This window comes from Macaca nemestrina, chromosome 1 (genome assembly GCF_043159975.1).
Source record: "Macaca nemestrina isolate mMacNem1 chromosome 1, mMacNem.hap1, whole genome shotgun sequence".
NCBI classification, from domain to species: Eukaryota; Metazoa; Chordata; class Mammalia; order Primates; family Cercopithecidae; genus Macaca; species Macaca nemestrina.
The window spans coordinates 85,522,458-85,542,837 of NC_092125.1; the positions used below are offsets into that span (position 1 = coordinate 85,522,458).

Genomic DNA, 20,380 nt, shown 5'->3' on the forward strand with positions numbered 1-20,380 from the left:
AAGATTAGTACCCCCAAGAACTCAAAAGAATAATACAATCTGAAAAATATAGTAAAGTGGGTAACAATGATTCAAGAAATGGAAGAAATACAAATGATAATGAAAGAACAGCGATTTGAAAATTAACCAAGTAAAACTTCAAGAAATGAAAAACACTGCCACTGAAATGTAATGATATATTAACATGTGCATATAGGACAAAATAATGAATTTTTAAGTCACCAATTTACTTCTCTATGCTGTTTTAAGTACTCAAACTTTTTAAAAAAATACTCTGAAGCAATAATTCAAAAACAGGGGAAAGTACAGAGGGAGAATCATACACTCCTTCAAGAATACAGTTTAAGGCTATGAATTCCTCCCATGAAAAAGCACATTTACCTCAAATTTTATATATCATGTAAAATGTTGCTAGATGCCTCATAAACTTTGACTAAGAAATAACATTCTAAACAATACTAAGAATATAGCCATGTACTCTGGCACTTATTAAGTATAAATTTAAACTAAATTATATACAATCACAGAAAATATTACGGTTAAAAAATTGGCCTTTTAAGTCACAGGATACCCTGAGAATGTTAATTCTCACATCCACAATCCCAGCATCAAGAAACTCTACCTCCTATGACACACTAGAGGAACAATAAGGAATTAAGATAGTGTTCTAATTACTGGGTGAACTATAACTATACTACACAGATTTTAAAATGTAACTCACCTGAACATTAATCTAACACATTCCCATTACTGCAATAAACTTGCAACTTTAATCACAAAGAGTTAATGAAGGTAACAAAGCAGCTACAGATTTTTAACAATTTTCATGAAATCACTTTTGGCTAGGTGCAGTGGCTCATGCCTGTAATCCTAGCACCTTGTGAGGTGGAGGCGGGCAGATCACTTGAGGTCAGGAGTTTAAGACCAGCCTGGCTAACATGGTGAAACCCCATCTCTACGAAAAACACAAAAACTAGCCAGGCGTAGTGGCACACACCTGTAATCCCAGCTACTTGGGAGGCTGAGGCAAGAGAATCACTGGAACCTGGGAGGTGAGGCTGCAGAGAGCCAAGATCGTGTCACTGCACTCCAGCCTGGATGACAGAGCAGGACTCTGTCTCAAACAAACAAGCCAATCACTTTCTCACACAGAAAAGCTAAAATATTGTAGTTTATATAATTTTTTTAATGATTACACCTGCATGGTATTTATTGGCCTCCAAACAATTGGAAATTTATTTCAACCCAGGTTCTCTTAAGTCTTCGTTATTTGTGTGTCACTCCAGAGAAAGTTAATTTATATCAATTTACACTGTAGTGGTCATGATCAGGGAAAATGATATTTTTCCACTAACTACAAGTCACTGAAGAGGCACTTCAGAACTTTTCTTTTATGCCCACTATACAAGACAAACCTTGCTGACATCTCACTATCTCAAGAATCAATTTTTTTTTCTTTTTTTTTGAGACGGAGTCTCGCTCTGCACCCAGGCTGCAGTGCAATGGCATGATCTTGGCTCACTGCAATCTCCACCTCCCAGGTTCAAGTGATTCTCTTGCCTCAGCTTCCTGAGTAGCCGAGTAGCTGGGATTACATGCGCCCACCACCATGCCCGGCTAATTTTTGTATTTTTAGTAGAGACAAGGTTTCACCATGTTGGCCAGGCTGGTCTCGAACTCCTGACCTCAGGTGATCCACCCACCTCAACCTCCCGAAGTGCTGGGACTACAGGCATGAGCCACCACGCCCATTGGAGAATCAAAATTTAAATAAAGTATCCAGGAGTGGCCTAAAGAATGAGTGTAATCCGGATGAATCTTAGTCTAAATTTATGCCCTGCTCTTTAGTAAAGTATAGTAACTCCAGATATATGTTCCACAGATGCAATAACTTCTATTCTTTGGTCAGTGCAGAATATAATTTATACTTCCTGAAAGCAACTTTGTCTATTCATGAAGATAGCTGCTTTTTATTTGTCTTTGTCTATTTTGAATATATAATCCACAGGTTTACAGACTTTTACAATGAATACATCTCAACTTTTATTTCATCAGCAAACATTTGAAAAGATGTTCTTTCACAGGCTATTTTAAATTCCTTGTTGGTCAAGTTAATAGTAGTGGGCAATTTTCTTATAGAAAGCAATTCCAAACACAATGAGCAGATGCTTGTGAGCTCCAATCAATAAGCTATATGCCTTGTCCTTTTCCCTGTATCTGAGCATCATGTACTGCTTTATTGTCCATGTCCCTCAGGCAACAGACACAAGGGATTACTGGAAAGAAAAAGATTACAAGATCAGATTTGTCATTCCCCAACTCCAAAAGGCCAAAACATTTCAATGGCTATGTTTTCAAATAAGATTTATATCCTACAATATCCTTAAGGTTTTCTTACTAGAATGAAACATAGATTTTAGGAGAGTTAGTTGGAGTGGAGAGAAACAAGCAAGTCACAGGATTTTCAAAAAGTATAACAATTCAGTTAAGAGTATACATTAATTAATGTTGCCCTAAGTTTTATCAGTTTTTAATTTTTTTTAATTTCAAGGGAAGAGGCTTTAACATGAGAAATAAAATATATGCCAGTCCATTATCTACATATTCTTCATCTTGGCCATGAGGTCTTCCAAGCTTTCCAGAATCTTCCCGTTAACTCAGTGACAGAATCGTCTTGCTTTTTCGGAATTGTATATGCCACTGTAATTCCTTCAGCTAAGTCTGGAACTGGACCTTCAGCTAAACCTGGAATTTTTCAATTCCTCTCTGAAACCTCAGATAGCGACTCAATACCCCACTCAGTATCTTCATGGATTCTCTCTTCCTCTTCTTGTATAACCTCATTTGGGCAGTGCTGCTACCTTTTTCTTACATTCTTTCTGCAATTTCTGTCATAATAAAAAATTATTAACTGATATAATTAGAACCTCCCATCTATTTGAACTTGGGTATATTATCCTCTAGACCCTAGCTTCTCTTTTGCTCTGAAACTAGAAATACTAATACATAATTAACACTTATAAACATTCAGGAGACAAGAAAATGCCTAATAATATCCCAACAAAAATGGCATCTCTTAAACAGAAAAAGAAAAAAAAAAACCTCAAGAATTCAGGGGGTTAAGTCTGCTTTGTTCACTATTTTAAACCCTGTTACTTTGTAAGTCACTTAAATGAGTATTTTATGTGGCAGACTACCTAGTTACCTAACAACTAATGTTCTCTTCTTCCTCATTGACAGACCCTATTTCTGGGTAGTGGCAATTTGTTTTACCCCAGAAGGTGAATTATAATTGGTATATGCCAGTCATGGTAGGTCCTTTCCTCTTTTCCATTGTTTGGTCAGGCATCTGTGTGAAACTTGCTTTATATTATTTTGACCAATAATAGAAAGGGCCTGAGAGCTTCTAGGAAGGGTCTTTTCTCTAATGAGTAAGAACAAGGAGAAAGCCCTTTCTCGAATGCTCTCTCTCTACTCTAGATATTACCACGATGATATGCTCTTTTAGGAGATGGCCTTGCAACCATAAAAGGGAAAACAGAAGAGCTTCAGAGACCTGGCAGTCTAACACTTTGACACTGCTGAGCCAGAGAACCAACCCTGGGATTGCCTGCCTCAAGACTTCTTATTTAGTAATAAATGTTCTTGTGTTTTCGATCACTGTTAGTTGCATTCTGTTATGACCAAGCAAATGCTTTTAAAAAATATTAAGCATGAAGTCAAAATATAATTCTATACAGTGAAACATAAGCTTACCCAGAAATCTTGCCAAGTTTATCACTAGTCTATAACTTATCTCTGCATCTGTAAATTGAAACTACATGTGTTTGTAGCACTTATTCTCAATTAGGCTATCAGAACAGGACTCATAATCTTCAGAGTAACTCCATTTAACAAGCTTGACATTTTATGTTTTGCATACCAACTTGTCCAAGACACACAACAAACTATGAAGATTAGGTAGCATTACTAGCTTCATTTTAAATAAGAAAACAAAATAATTTATGTGACCTAAATAGTCCATTTATTTACATTTTTAAACTAATTTCTGACAATTTTGTTGGCCCTTAAAATACTCAAATAAATGAAGGAACTGGGATTCACAACCAGACCGTCTAGCATGCAGTCTTTAGCATGAGGTCAGAAAGAGCAGGAAAATGTTGGTTTAAAGTTGCTGGGGAAGGCATAAAGAAGTAAAACTTTAAATGTCTATAGAAGGATATTACAAGATTAGGAAAGAAAAGTCAGTCAAATATATCACAAAAAGTTTGGTCCTACTAAGAAAATGCTTAATTTATGCATTTTTATAACAAAATAGATTTTGAATATATAAGCTCCTTCAGCCAAGAATCTGCATTTAGTGTTGAATGATAATTTATGAATGAAATCCCTACTATATCCAGTTTAGTTCTAATCTGTTACCAAAATGCATAACAGAATACATAATTCTACAAAATAAAATCATTTTAGGAATTCAATGATCTCTTAAAACGTAGATAAGATCATCTACTAGAAGACCTGTGGGGTGGGGGAAGGAATAGTATTATGATATTTTAATGTTTTAGGAATGTTTGCTGGCCCTTAAGCATTTAAAAAATGTACAATCTAATCTATATCATCTGTCACGTATGCAACTGACATAGATGTTATCAGATAAAAGGTGACAGATGCCTGTTAATGAATATCTATACCTATCAGACAGGCGATTCTCCAGGTGTATTAGTCTGTTTTCACACTTCTATGAAGATACTACCTGAGCCTGGGTAATTTATAAACAAAAGAGGTTTAATTGACTTACAGTTCCACATGGCTGGGGAGGCTTCAGAAAACTTACAATCATGGCAGAAGGTGAAAGGGAAGCAAGCACCTTCTTCACAAGGCAGCAGGAGAGCAAGCAAGCACAATGCCACTTTTAAAACCGTCAGATCTTGTGAGAACTCCCTCACTATCACAAGAACAGCATGGGGGAAATCGTCCCCATGATCCAATCACCTCCTACCAGGTCCCTCCCTCAACATGCGGGGGTAACAGTTCGAAATGAGATTTGGATGGGGACACAAAGCCAAACCATATCACCAGACAAAAGACATGGCAGAAACAATCTTGGACCATTCATACTAGTAGCATGAATTGTACACCTACCATGTCCTAGGCACTGGAGTTAGTACTGATTACTTAATCAAGTATTTATTTTAAAATGGCAAATTTGTATATAAAATGTAATCTCTGAAAAGTTACATTTTTTTTAAGTTTGCCTTAAAAGAAAGCCTAATGTGGTATCTGATTGAAGTCAACAACTGTTTCTGAAGTTCAGGTGCAAAACGAAATGCAGAATAATCAAGAAAAAATGTTTAAAACACAGGTGTTTTTATTGGAACATAGCCCCATCCGTTTGTTTATGTATTGTTTTCGTTTGCTTTTACGACATAAGGGCTGAGATGAATAGCTGGCACAGAGACGGTACAGCTCACAAAGTCAAAAGTATTTATTTTTTAATTTTTTTAATTTTTTATTTTTTATTTTTTTTGAGACGGAGTCGCGCTCTGTCGCCCAGGCTGGAGTGCAGTGGCCGGATCTCAGCTCACTGCAAGCTCCGCCTCCCGGGTTCACGCCATTCTCCTGCCTCAGCCTCCCGAGTAGCTGGGACTACAGGCGCCCGCCACCTCGCCCGGTTACTTTTTTTTTTTTGTATTTTTTAGTAGAGACGGAGTTTCACCATGTTAGCCAGGATGGTCTCGCGATCTCCTGACCTCGTGATCTGCCCGTCTCGGCCTCCCAAAGTGCTGGGATTACAGGCTTGAGCCACCGCTCCCGGCCAAGTATTTATTGTAGCCTTTACAGAAAAAGTTGGCCAATTCTGTTTTAGTCAGTTTCTTTTCCAATACCAGACTCTATTTTTACTATAATTTATTAGTTTTGATATCTGGTAGGAAAAGATACACCCCCTCCCCACCAGGCTGTATAAAAATTAAAATAAAATAAAATAAAATAAAATAAAATAAAATAAAATAAAATAAAATAAAATAAAAAAGTGTGATATGGGGAAAGAGACAGACATACCCATTAACACACATTTATATGTGTATTTTGTATGTGTATGTATATATGTATGTATACTTTTTGTGTGTGTGTATATATATACACACACACTTTTTTTTTAAAGACAAGGTCTTGCTCTGTCACTCAGGCTGGAGTGTACTGGCGTGTTCATGGTTCACTGCAGCCTCAACCTCCTGGGCTGAAACAATCCTCCAACCTCAGCCTCCCAAGTAGCTGGGACTACACTAATTTTTATATTTTTTGTACAGACAGGGTTTTGCCATATTGCCCAGGCTGGTCTCAAACTGCTGGGCTCAAGCAATCCACCTACCTTGGCCTCCCAAACTGCTGGGATTACAGGCATGAGTCACTGTGCTCAGCCCATATTTATATTTTTATTTTAAAAAAAGTCTAGTATTAGAAAAGAGACTAATTCAGGGGTTGGCAAACTTTTTCTGTAAAGGCCACAGTAAATATTTTAGGCTTCGTGAGCTCTTTAGTGCCAACTATTCAACTCAGCCCTTGTATAATCAAAACAAAAACAATATGTAAACAAATGGGTGGGGCTATGTTCCAATAAATCTGTATTTACAAAAGCAAGGCAGTAAGCCAGATTCGTCTTGTGTGTTAGTCTGCTGACCCCTGAACCAATAGAACAATGAAGCAGAAATGGGCTCAGATATAGGTGTTTCAAATGAGTGGGGGAAAGATGAACTATTTGGAAAAAAAACTTTAATCGATAGCTCACACAATTCAAAAAATATTGCCATAATTAGAGAAACAATTTTTAAAATCTATAGTAATACTAGGAAAAAAAATGGAGCATATTCACATAATATTGAAATGGGAAAAGCTGTTTCAGCAACACAAAGCCTTATAGCCAGAAGTATTAATAATAAAAAGAAGATTTATCTATATAAAAACAAGTCTCCTGTAAGGTAAAAGATAACATGAACAAAGTTTAAGAAAAATAAAACAACATTGGAAAAACATATTTGTAACAAATATTTACATAACAAAAAATTAACACATAGAACATACAGATTTTAGAAATCACTAAGAGAAATATTAATATTAGAAAAATAGGCACTGTCAATTAAAAAAAAAACAGAAAACCATATCAAAAATGTCTAACATCTGGAAGTAAATCAGAGATTTTTATACTAATGTAACAAGTATCAATTATTGACCATAGGACAGGCAAAAAAGACTGATAATATTCTGTTCCTAGCAAAAAGGACTCTCATATCCCAGTGTTAGAAGTTTAAACTGGTATCCTTTATGGGGGAAGAAATATTATATTGCAGTAACTTTAAATATTTTAAATGTACATTCCCTTTGCCCAAAAACTGCACTTCTGAGCATATGTACAAGCCCTGAAATACTGTATGTTAGAATGGAAAACTGGAAACTACCTAGGAAGTATCGAAATGGTATATAAATTACGGGATATCCATGCCACGAAACACTATACCCATATATATCCATGCCATGAAACATATGCAGCAAATAAAATGAAGTAGATCTACATGAATTAATAGAAATATCTCTAATGCATACTGTTAAATGAAAAAAGCAGTCACATAAACAATATGTTATGCCATGTATGTAAATTAATGAAAAAGTTGTACACATTTGTTTATGTACAAATACTTAATACTTAATATTAAATGCATAGGAAAAGAGTCTTTAATACTTAAATGCATAGGAATACTTAAATACTTAAATGCATAGGAAAAGAGTCTAAAAGGATACATGTCAAACAATTAAGTAAAGAACCAGAGGTAATTTCTGTGCAAAAGAATGCAAATAAGGAATAGGAAAGACGGCACCTCCACTTTTATTTCTGAAAGCAGAGAACCACCTGATTAAAAATACGGAATCTGGGGTCAGACAAACCTGAGTTCAAGTCTAGATGCTTGTCACTTAGCTACATGAACTCATACTAGTTACTTATTTCTTCTAAACCTCACTTGCAAAATGGTGATAATAGTAGAACCTAAGTCATGAGTTGTTTGAATTTTATTTTGTGGAAAAAATATGTAACATAAAATATACCATTTTAACTATTAAGTGTACATCAGTGGCATTAATTACATTCATAATGTTGTACAAACATTACCACTATTTCTAAAACTTCATCACCCCAAACAGAACTCTGTAAACACTAAGCAATAATTCCCCATCCCCTCCCCCACCCACCATCACATCCCATGCCTGGTAACCACTAATCTACATTCTGTCTCTATGGAATTTGCCTATTCTACACACTGCATATAAGTAGAATCATGTATGTCTGGCTTATGTCACTAGGCATGTTTTCAAGGTTCAGTGATGTTGCACAGCATGTGTCAGAAATTCATTCTTCTTATGGCTAAATAATACTCCATTGTATGCTTATGCCACATTCATTTTATCCATCTACAAGTTAATGGACACTAGGGTGTTTACATTTTTTGGCTATTGTGAGTGGCTATTACATGCCAGTGCTATGAACACTGGCATGTAAGTACCTGTTTGAGTCCCTCAATGGGTTAAAAATGGGTTTTTAATTAAATAAGAATATATAATACTTAATGTGATATCTGGTGCATAAAATGGCTCAATAAATGTTCATTATACTGTTTTTTAAAATAAACATATATTCATGTACAACTTGTGTATTTTCTTTTAAATAATTATGTCTAAATCAGAGCAAGATCTAATGGTGAGCTAATGACACAGCTAAAGAAAGTATGTGGCCAGGAGGCAGGTATTATCAGTAGAGAATATCTGTGAGTGAGAAACTTAGGTAGCAGTCTTTTGTGCACAGCAGAGGAACATGTTAAACACTGGGCAAAAATATTAATCCACTTGGCACATCATTCCTATCATGCTATCAGAACTTAAATTCACTAAAGTAGCTATTCTTATTCCAGTTTCATTCTTCAAGTGAACGTCTGATAAAATTTTTCCTGTAGAAAAAAAAAAGCGGTGAGAATGATTCAAATGACTCTGATGGCTGATAGATATATTCTTTATTGTAAATTCCTGACATTCTAGTTCATCTACTTTGCCTCCTATAAATAAGATGACTGAATATACTTGTATCTCTGATTCTGATCCATAAGGCTGAAATTAAGAGCTTTGTAAATTCACCCAAAAAAAGTCTTCATTATTCATTTAACTCTTCATGTATTTAATACCAGATATTGTACTAGAAATGGGAAACATTCTGGGTAGTTACCTAGTCTATCTTCCCATGGCAACAATTTAATCTCATTACATGCCTTCTTTCAAGCATCCTCAGTTATTACACCATTAATAATGTATAAATCAACAACTGGTTCACCATAAATTTTACATAATAGCTTCCTAGAAGATAAATAACAAAGAAAGAAAAAATAAATATAGGCACTATGTAAATGTATTTCTATCCAGCTGGTAAGAACCCTATTATAAATTAAAGTTTAACTATTTCATACGTTTAAAACATGACAAAAGTGAAAGTAAAGTTTGGCCACTTTGTTTATCTTTTTAAAAGTTCTTCCTAATTAGATTTTGGAAAAAGAAAGAGAATGTAAAGATAATTGTAAGGTCACCTATAAGAATAAATGTAGAAGAAAAGCCAAGAAAACATTTAAAAAGAAATATAAAGGTCCTTAACCTACCGCTCTTAAAGTGTGTTCTAAAATTATCAGTTCAAATACAGACAATCTGAAAAATAACCTTACATATACCACAGACATGTCAGAATTGGATATTTTTATGTTCTTTGGATGGGGAAGAAGTTTTCTAATCAGAATGCCAAAAGAAAAACCCTAAGGAAAAGATTTAACTAAATAAAAGATACAGTTTTATTATGTACTAAAGTCATATTTTTAAAAATACTCTAAGTTAAAAAGAAAAAATACAAATGGGGGAAATATATGTAATCTACGATGGTCAGAGGGTTGCTATCCCTAAAATTCAAGGAGCTCTTACAATGTAGTAGGAAAAAAACGAACACTATAATAGAAAATTGGGCAAATGTGTAAAGTGCTTTTGGTTTTAGAGTTGGAATCTCACTATGTTGCCCAGGCTGGTGTCAAACTCCTGGCCTCAAGTGACCTTCTGCCTCAGCCTCCCTAACAGCTAGTAGTACAGATGTGAGCTACTGTGCCTGGCCCTGTAATTTCAAAAATAAATTATAAATGATTTTAAAACATATTTTTAAAGTCATAAACAGTATAATGAACAGAATAATGATTTTTTTAAATGAAGTATATCAAGTAATTGAGAGATCTGGTTTCAGAGTCAGAAAAACCTGACTGCAAAACCTGGCTCCATCATTAAATAAGTTACCTATCTAATTCTCCATTTCTTTACGGAGACTAAACTATTTACTAACTCAAAGGTATTGGCGGCCGGGCGCGGTGGCTCAAGCCTGTAATCCCAGCACTTTGGGAGGCCGAGACAGGCGGATCACGAGGTCAGGAGATCGAGACCATCCTGGCTAACACAGTGAAACCCCGTCTCTACTAAAAATACAAAAACTTAGCCGGGCGAGGTGGCAGGCGCCTGTAGTCCCAGCTACTCGGGAGGCTGAGGCAGGAGAATGGCGTGAACCCGGGAGGCGGAGCTTGCAGTGAGCTGAGATCCGGCCACTGCACTCCAGCCTGGGTGACAGAGCGAGACTCCGTCTCAAAAAAAAAAAAAAAAAAACAAAGGTATTGGCAAGATAAGTATTTTATAAATAAACGAGATAAAAACTTCAAAGAGGGGCTGGGCGCGGTGGCTCATGCCTGTAATCCTAGCACTTTGGGAGGCCGAGGTGGGAGGATCCTGATGGGCGGATCAGGAGTTCGAGATCAGCCTGGCAAACATGGTGAAACCCCATCTCTACCAAAAATACAAAAATTAGCCAGGCATGGTGGTGCATGCCTGTAATCTCAGCTACTCAGGAAGTTGAGGCAGAACTGCTTGAACCCGGGGGGCAGAAGTTGCAGTGAGTCGAGATAGCACCACTGCACTCCAGCCTGGGCGACAGAAAAAGGCTGTTTCAAAAAAAGAAAAAAAAAAAAGAAAAGAAAAAGCCCGAAACGGTGGCTTAAGCCTCTTATCCCAGCACTGTGGGAGGCCAAGGCGGGCAGATCACCTGAGGGTCAGGAGTTCCAGATCATCCTGACAACATGGAGAAACCCCATCTCTACTTAAAAAAAAAATACAAAATTAGCCGGGCGTGGTGGCGCATGCCTGTAATCCCAGCCACTCAGGAGGCTGAGGCAGGAGAATTGCTTGAACTCGAGAGGTAGCGGTTGCGGTGAGCCGAGGTGGCGCCACTGCACTCCAGCCTGGGCAACAAGAGCCAAACTGTCTCAAAACAACAACAACAACAACAAAACTTTAAAGAGACAAGACCTGGCTGTAAGATGACTGATAAAAATAGGGAGAAGTTCAACTTATAAGGAAAAGAATGATGCCAGTGGAGACTTTAGGAGAATATTTTAACGTAAAATATGTGGGTGGGACTGAGACAGGTAGCGCACATGATCTGTCCATGGTCCTGAACCTCCATTAAAAGTTAGGACAATAGTTCATTCTAATTGTGAAATACTGATAATACTTCCTCAAAGTGCCCTAGGAATTCTCAGATAAGCACTAAAGGAAAAGAATGGAAGAAACAAGGGGAAAAAAACAACCCAAAGCTTTTGGAACAGTTTAGCCAGTGAGAGATGACACATTTGGGATTGGGAGGTAGTGGTGGGGGGAGGTGTTTCCTGGTTTGACAGTTTTCAAATATTCACATACACCAAAAAAATAAAAAGGAATAATATTCCCCCCACTCTGTAAATTTGAGAGAAACAGTCTTACAGAAAGACTATGGAATTACATATATTTGGGCTTGCAGCAATTCCGTCGTATATATCTCGCAAAATGCCTGATAAAAATCAATAATATACAGTTCATGAAGAGGGGAGTAGAGACGTAAGGAGTGAAGGAAAGGAACCCCCCAGTGGCCACATCTCTACAAAAATTCTCCACCTTCCACACCTTATAATAGCTATGATCCAAAAGTAGACACCTGATCCAAACTATTCCAAACAGATTCTCTTTTTCTAAATTAAAAGAAACAGAGACTAGAAGTCACAGGAGAGGATCCTTAGGAAGACCATTAAAAAAGTGATTACTTTCATAACTTAAATGTGGAAATTTCAACTGGGCAGTCTCAACCCGAAGAGAAATGAAGTGTTACGTCTTCCAAACAACTAGAGGGAAAAACTATATCTGGCAAGTATACTGAATTAATCTAAAAGACAGTGAGAACATAAGGAAAACTAAATATAGAAAAAGCTTTTTAAATGGTAGAAATACATCCAAATAAATCTGTATTTATAATAAATGTAAATGGCCTCCCTGCTCTGTTAAAAATACAAAGATTTCACACTACAGGAGAAAAATCCAGTTATATGCTGTTTCCAAAAACTATCCAAACAGGAGAATACAGAAAGAATGAAAATGAAAGGATGGATCAAGATAAACCAGGTAAATAATATCCAAATAAATATATATTATTTATATTATTTATATTAATATGAAGAGAAAGGGGGAATTTTAAGGCAAAAAGTTTCACTACAGATAATGACTGTCATTAGAGAAAGGTGCAATTCATCAGGAAAACACAGAAATTCTACACTTTATATACCTAACTGACCTAGCCTCAATGTATAAAATGGGCAAAAACTGACAAGAGTTACACAGAAAAATGGGCAAACTTGCCATTAAGCTAGATAATTTTAACACCTGTCTCAGTAATTGATAAGTGAAGCATACAAAAGTTTGAACAATCTAAGTAACAAGCTGAATCTAGTAGACATAAATGCAATACAACTACAGAAGAAATACTATTTTGAAAACCATACAGAACACTTTTAAATCTTAAATACTGGAGTATGATACAAATAAAAATATTTTAAATTAATGGCTTTTTAAAAAAAGCATTGGAAATTAAGTCATAACTCTACACAACTCACAAGTCAAAAATAAAAATAAGAAAACAGAAGGCATTTAGAATGGAATAATAATAAAAAGACAACATATCAAAACATATGAGATGCAAGGGTATTTAGAAATCTAAAGTCTTAATACTTACATTAGAAAGCAATAATGCTAAAAACTAACAAGCTAATCATAGAACTTTAAAAGATGGAAAAGAGAAAAGTAAAAGAAAGATACTACAGATAAGAGTAGATGTTAATAAAATTAAAATAACTATTAAATAGGGAAAATCAACATTAACAAAAATTCACACGACTGATAAACCTCTAAAAGGAGTGATGAAAAAAAGATGACACAAACAATATTAGAAATGAAAAAGCTGTGTACAATTATGGACATTAAGAGAGTAAACAGAAAAACAATCACTGTGAAAAAATTTATGCCAATAAACCTTAAAATTAAAAGTGGGCAAATTCCTAGAACAACTCAACTTGCCAAATGACCAACAAGAGAGAACTTGAACAATCCTATCTCTAATAAAGAAACTGAATCCATAATTTAAAATCTTTCCAGAAAGAAAACTCCAGAATGAGATGGATTTATCACTGAATTTTTCCAAACGTCTCAATATTAAATGTAGAAATGGCACCAACATTATTTGAGGGACTACATCTCATCCTTTTTTATGAGGACAGCATAATGTTAATACCTAAAACTTACAACAACAGTATTACAAGACTACAGACTAATCTCTCTGGCAAATATAATCCAAAAAAAATCCTAATCAAAGCATTAGTAAATCAAATCCAGAAATATGTTATCCATCACAACAAAGATGAGTTTAATCCAGGAATTTAAGACTGATTTAATATTCAAACTTCAATGTTAATCACCACATAACGGAATTTAAAAACTGAAAAATCATAAGACCCTCTCAATAAGCACAAACAATTGATAAAATTCTGTAACAGTTTCTATTAAAAATTTAAAATCTCTTAGAAAACTAGGAATAGATACACTGGATGAAACTCTTAAGTAGTTTTTTGTTTGTTTTTTGAGACAGAGTCTCACTCTGTCGCCCAGGCTGGAGTACAGTGGTGCAATTTCGGCTCACTGCAAGCTCCACCTCCAGGGTGGAGGTCCAGCATTCTCCTGCCTCAGCCTCCAGAGTAGCTAGGACTACAGGCACCCGCCACCACGCCCGGCTAATTTTTTGTATTTTTAGTAGAAACGGGGTTTCACCATGTTATCCAGAATGGTCTCGATCTCCTGACCTCGTGATCCACCCGCCTCAGCCTTCCTAAGTGCTGGGATTACAGGCGTGAGCCACTGCGCCCAACCACTCTTAAGTAGTTTTTAACTTAACTTCTAAGCCAATATTGCCAGAGAAAAGATTCAAACTAGGCCACTCGGACTGACTTTAGAGCCCAGGCTTTCTCCATTACACTACAGCAGTGGTTGTGAAATTTTTCTGTCTCTACAAAGCTTTTGAAAAGCAATGTACTGCCTTGAACACTTTTAAATTACAGCTCAAATATTTAATTATAGGTTTAAATGAATGCAGATGATGTAATTTCCAACCTATTTCAAATTGCATATGTGCTTTAAATAGAATTCCATCAAAACCTGGAATTTATGAAAATTGATGGAAAATGTCCACCACATAATCTAATTGGCAAAGCCAGTCCTCACTGTCAAAATGGCAAAAGTAAGACTTGTTCTCTAACACTCAACTGAGACTTGAGGGGAATACCAGGAAGTTAAGGTAGAACCCCAATATTCTGAGATTCCAAAACAGCCTTTAAAATTCCCTTTTGTTTCTTGCATGGGATCGAGTTCTTGGGATTAGTACTACAAAGTATTGACTTTGTTCAATTTAGTACTTCAATTAGTATTAAACTTTACTAAGAAGTAAACCATACTCCAAACTGTATATCCCTAATTGCATTTTGGGGTCCCAGGTCATGAGTTCTTAAAAATAATAGTAGTACTTGAAATAACATATATTATTATAAGCACAATCAACTTTAGCTCATCAGGGTAAATTAAAGAGGAACATGACAGGTAAACATATTTATACTTGACTTTGATATTTATTTTTGTACTTTATTTTGAATATCAGTATGTCTGACATTCTTGGAATTTTTAGCACTGTCAAGGCATTAAGTGATTTAAATTTAAATGAGCCCAATATGAAGAGGTGATTTTAGAGGTGCAGAAGTTACATTCTTTTCTTCAGGCTTAAAACCAGTAACATCACCATTCAGACTTAACTGGGCAAGTTGTGGTCCTAGCCTTTTGTTTTTTAAGCTTACTATCTTGTAATTTTTTTTTATTAAATAAGTATTTTGTGTAGAAGGTATTTCCTGAAGGTTAAATTAGGATGTAAGACAGATCTGTAGTTCTCGCTTCCATTATATCTTTCTTTTGGTCTTCACGGACATGAGGATCCTGCTGCCTTGATGGCATTAGTTGTAAACCTGTGTTCTCCTAACTCCATAAACCCTTCATTAGCTCAATTTTGAGATAATGAAAAATTGACTGGAAATTTAAAATTCAAACTACTATCTTTAGATAAATTCTGGTCTCTTTTGACGATATATTCTAAAAGAAAGGAAATAAGTTACAGTGATGGAGGTACCGCTTTCATGAAACAGTTTTTTCAGTATTTTGATAATTTCCATACTAATTTTAATAATAGAAAACTTAGTAGATTGCTACTGTTTTATATCCTAAAGTTAAAATAGCATAGAAATATCTGTGAAAGGTCTGACCATACCAGAAAATTAAAGTTGCGATATTTAACTATCATTTTCTTACTTCATATATTAAAGTAATATAATTTATATTATAAATTAAGTGGTTTAATTCTTTGTAATTCCAAAAGATATATTTAACTGGAGGCTTTATATTTGGAGACACTAGCTTTATTTAATTAAATATGCTGCATTATCACCCCAGAAATTTGTCAGCAATTTAAGGCTCTTTGTGGAGACAGTTTTTTGCAGACTTGAAAATAATTTGATTCACACACACAATAAATTTAACATACTGTACTAAGGCCGGGAACAGTGGCTCACACTTGTAATCCCAGCACTTTGGGAGGCCAAGGTGGGCAGATCACTTCAGGTTAGGAATTCAAGATCAGTCTGGCCAACATGGTGAAACCCCGTCTCTAATGAAAATACAAAAATTTAGCCAGGTGTGGTGGTGTGCGCCTGTAATCCCAGCTACTTGGGAGGCTGAGGCAGGAGAATCACTTGCGCCTGGGAGGTGGAGGTTGCAGTGAGCCGAGATTGTGCCACTGTACTCCAGCCTGGGCCACAGAGCAAGACTCCATCTCAAAAGAAAAAAAGATATAAAGTAATGTACTAAATGGAATTAAAACCTTGTTTTAAAAAAGACTTATTTTCTATTAGAACAAGTCTGACTTTAATTTTTAATTCAAATGAATGTGTTATTACACAGTCTGGTATCAACCATTTTGCTTCAGAGTTCTCAGAAAGATGACAGACAAGAATTTTGCCACTGGTTTGTAAACTAGTGAAATAAAATACCTGCTTCAATATTTTTTTATAGAAGCTCTTTTTCTTTTGCCCTCTTTCAAGAGCTACAGTCTCAAAACAGTCCCTTTAGTTTTACACCTAAGAGATTTTCACAACATGAGACAGTACCACGGGAACATTTGCGATGGGTGAGAAATATGCCGTTAGTTTATAAAAATGGGAGATGGTTCATTGTGAAATGGGAGTGGAAAGAAAATCCACAGACTTCAGACTGTTCTCAAACAGATGGATTTTAGAAGACTAATTAGGGAAGCTAAAGACCTGAAAACTGATCCCCTTAAAACTATACGCATCCACATAGCCCTTGGAAAGTCTTCATGCACCATGGATACAGATACCAGTTTGCAGACTATTACACTAAATTATCTCCTGAGATTTAGTAGATCTTTTAAAAACTAAAATTGCCAATTTGTATTTTAACAAAAAAAAATCTGATCTTAATTGACTCTCAGGTATAAATGAATGATAAAATCTTAAAAATGAACTGCATTCTGGAAGTTCTGTTTTCTACTGGGGATCGTATGCAGTATGTGAGAAGGATTGTTTTAGCTGAGACAGAAATCAGTTTCTTAGCCTGCTTCTCTTCTAAGGTAAGCATGCCAAGCCAGGGATCCCAGCACAACAGCTCAGGGGGTCAGAAGTGCCTCTCAGGGCCTCTGCCTCTCTAGGATAGACCTGCTGCTACTGGTAGCCAAGACCCCATCAGCAGTTATGCAGTGCCTGTTGCACAGCCCAGATACTACACCAAGTCAGCTGTCTCTCTCCTCATCACATTCTCCCAAATTCCAATCCTTCACTTCCACAAACACCATGGCCCGTGTGAATGTGGAGAATAATGAGCCATATGAAAATCTAGGCCAAGCCAAACTGAGAAAGGTAGCCTGGTGCCCTAGCAAAACCCTTTATTGCTGTGGTTTTTAAAAAAGAAAAAGGCAGTCCTTTTAATCAATCATTAGAACTCTTTCTCGTGGTTGGTTGCGCTGGTTTTACACAGAACCAGGTGGGGTGTGAGCAAGTTCAGGGTCCTAACCCTCAGAGTCACTTTTTTTCCCCCACTCTCACCCTAGACATGCCAGGGAAACTCCAAAGTTCCTCAGAGCACAGCTCCTAAAGGGATTACCAGGCCCAGTTTTCCAACCTGTACAACTACTAGCCCCACCCCAGGTCCTGTGATTTCCGGCAAGGGCTCTTCTCCTGGATCCCATGGTCCAGCAGACATGAAGCCCTCAAAAGCAGCTGTCCCAGGGCCCCTGGAAGCAGCTCAGAGCCCCCACACTTGCCAATCTCCAGCTGGTCAGTCTCCTGTGGCTGATTCCCCATGCCTGTACCGAGACAGAGTTAGTGTAACCTGGAGGCCCTGAGCACCAGGCAGCAATTAAGTCTCTGAGCACCCTCCCAACCACTAGCCAGAGTTAGAGCTTTTGCAAGTGCTCCAACTCAGACAATTAAATTTTAAGACAAAGCATGAGGCTGAGCAGAGGGGTGAGATCAGCACTGTCCAGAGACTCAGGAGTCCTGAACCTCTGCACATGTCCCTTAACAACAAAATGGGAAGTGGAAAACCTACCTGGCTTTGGTTTTGTAAAACCAGGGCAGTCAATCAGGAAAAAAGAGTTCTAATAATTAAAAGGAAGAGAGGCCAGGCATGGTGGCTCACGTCTGTAATCCCAGCACTTTGGGAAGCTGAGGCGGGTGGATCACCTGAGGTTGGGAATTCACGACCAGCCTGACCAATACTGGAGAAACCCCGTCTCTACTAAAAATACAAAATTAGCCAGGCGTGGTGACACATGCCTGTAATCCCAGCTACTGGGGAGTCTGAGGCAGGAGAATCACTTGAACCCGGGAGGCAGAGGTTGTGGTGAGTTAATATTGCACCACTGCACTCCAGCCTGGGCAACAAGAGCGAAACTCCATCTCAAAAAAAAAAAAAAAAAAAAAAAGGGAAAAAAAATTTAAGTGAATGAGTAAATACTGCCTAGAATGGCAGAATTAATATTCTTAGGGTAAGAACAGAGATTACCTACAAATTATTTTATGGGTACTATTCGGTACTGTTAAAATGTGATTTCATCACTTCCTAGGAGTTTAAACCAAAATTAATTAAGCAGTTGTTTATATAATACTCTAAAATGTCTGCATAGAAAATAGAATCACTTCTAGTGTTTACTGTTACACATGTGGGATGTGAGGACGGTGATAGCAGCTAAGTCAAAAAGAGAGCAGAATTCCTCTAGTACACAATGCAGCAGCAACAGGCTCTCTGGTATTACCTGCAGTTATCTAAGATCTTGGTTAATATCATATGTTACTTTTTAAATGCAGAAAAATACTTTTTTAAGTATTTAAAACAGTAATACTGTTTGCTTAGGAGCAGGTAAAACACAAACAGCAAAGAGCACAGCCCTACCTCACTCTTTGCTAATGGTTCTTACATTTATTCAAGTGCAGAACCAGTGAAATAAGCTAGTCAAAAAAGGACAATACTGTATGGTTCTACTCATGAGGTACTTAGACTAGTCAAATTCATAGACAAGAAGTAGAATGACAGTAGCCAGAGGGCAAGGGATAGAAAGTGGGAGTAAAGTCATTTTTAATGAGTACAGTTTCAGTTTAGCAAAATACAAAATGCTCTGAGATGGATGATCAGGATGGTTGCACAACAATGTGTATGTACTTGATGCCACTGAACTACATACTTCGAAAAGATTAAAATGGTAAATTTTATGTTATATATATTTTAACATAATTTTTTAAAATTCATGGGATGAAAAACTTCAAATTGAGAAAACTGTACCCACTGACTTAATCTTTCCTAAAAATTATAGATTTCTATTATTCTATTTTAGTGGCAGAATATCACTACTCTAGAAACATGACTTAAAATACACATGTTGATACAACAGTGTGTTCCTGGAAAAGCACATATAGTCTCATAAATATTTTTGTAAGCAAACATTTATAAATCTGTTGCTATTAAATGCTACAGAAAGTTTTATATAAGCTTTCTATATATACATAAACAAGAGAAATATAAATGCGTGAAAAATATTGACCCACCAAAAAAAAAAAAAAAAGACAGGCTTACTCTTCATATCCTATGAAAATACTGTAATACTTAATAGCTTATAAAATTTTATCTTAATCATTTACTACTCTCTTCACCTAAAAAAAGAAAAAGCAAATGAAAACCAGGTAGGAAGATTCTATTTGTAACAAAAATGTTTATGCTGTGATTATATTTATTTTCAAAATGCTTTACAAGTGGGAGCTAAACAAAGGGTACACATGGAGATAAAAATGGAGGGAAAAAAACTCGAGACTCCAAAGGAAAGAGGACAGAAGTAGGGAGGGTGGAAAAATTACCAATGGATACAATGTGCAGTATTTGGGTGATGAGTATAGAAGCCCAACTCCTACCATTATGCATGTAATACCCATGTAATAAATAAGCACATGTACCCTTGAATCTAAATTTTTTGTTAATGCTTTATTAGGCCAGGCATGGTGGCTCACGCCTGTAATCTTAGCACTTTGGGAGGCGGATCACTTGAGGCCAGGAGTTTGAGATGGGATTTCGCCCAAATTAGCTGGGCGTGGTGGCACATGCCTATAAGCCCAGTACTCGGGAGGCTGGGGCACAAGAACTGCTTGAACCCAAGAGGTGGAGTGGGTTGCAGTAAGCCAAGATCACATCACTGCACTCCAGTCTGGGCAACACAGAGAAACTCTACCTCAAAAAACATATATGCATTTTTTTGATTAAATGTTTTACTAGATTACTTTAAATATCTAATGAACAATCCATAAACTATCTT

The 20,380-nt window shown here is 36.4% G+C and overlaps 1 protein-coding gene across 26 annotated transcripts in view; it reads right to left on the reverse strand.

Moving 5' to 3' along the window:
* Nucleotides 1-20,380, reverse strand: part of LOC105478710 (CDC42 binding protein kinase alpha) — a 330,193-nt gene that overhangs the window by 279,315 nt on the left and 30,498 nt on the right. The gene's annotated exons all lie outside the window — the stretch shown is intronic.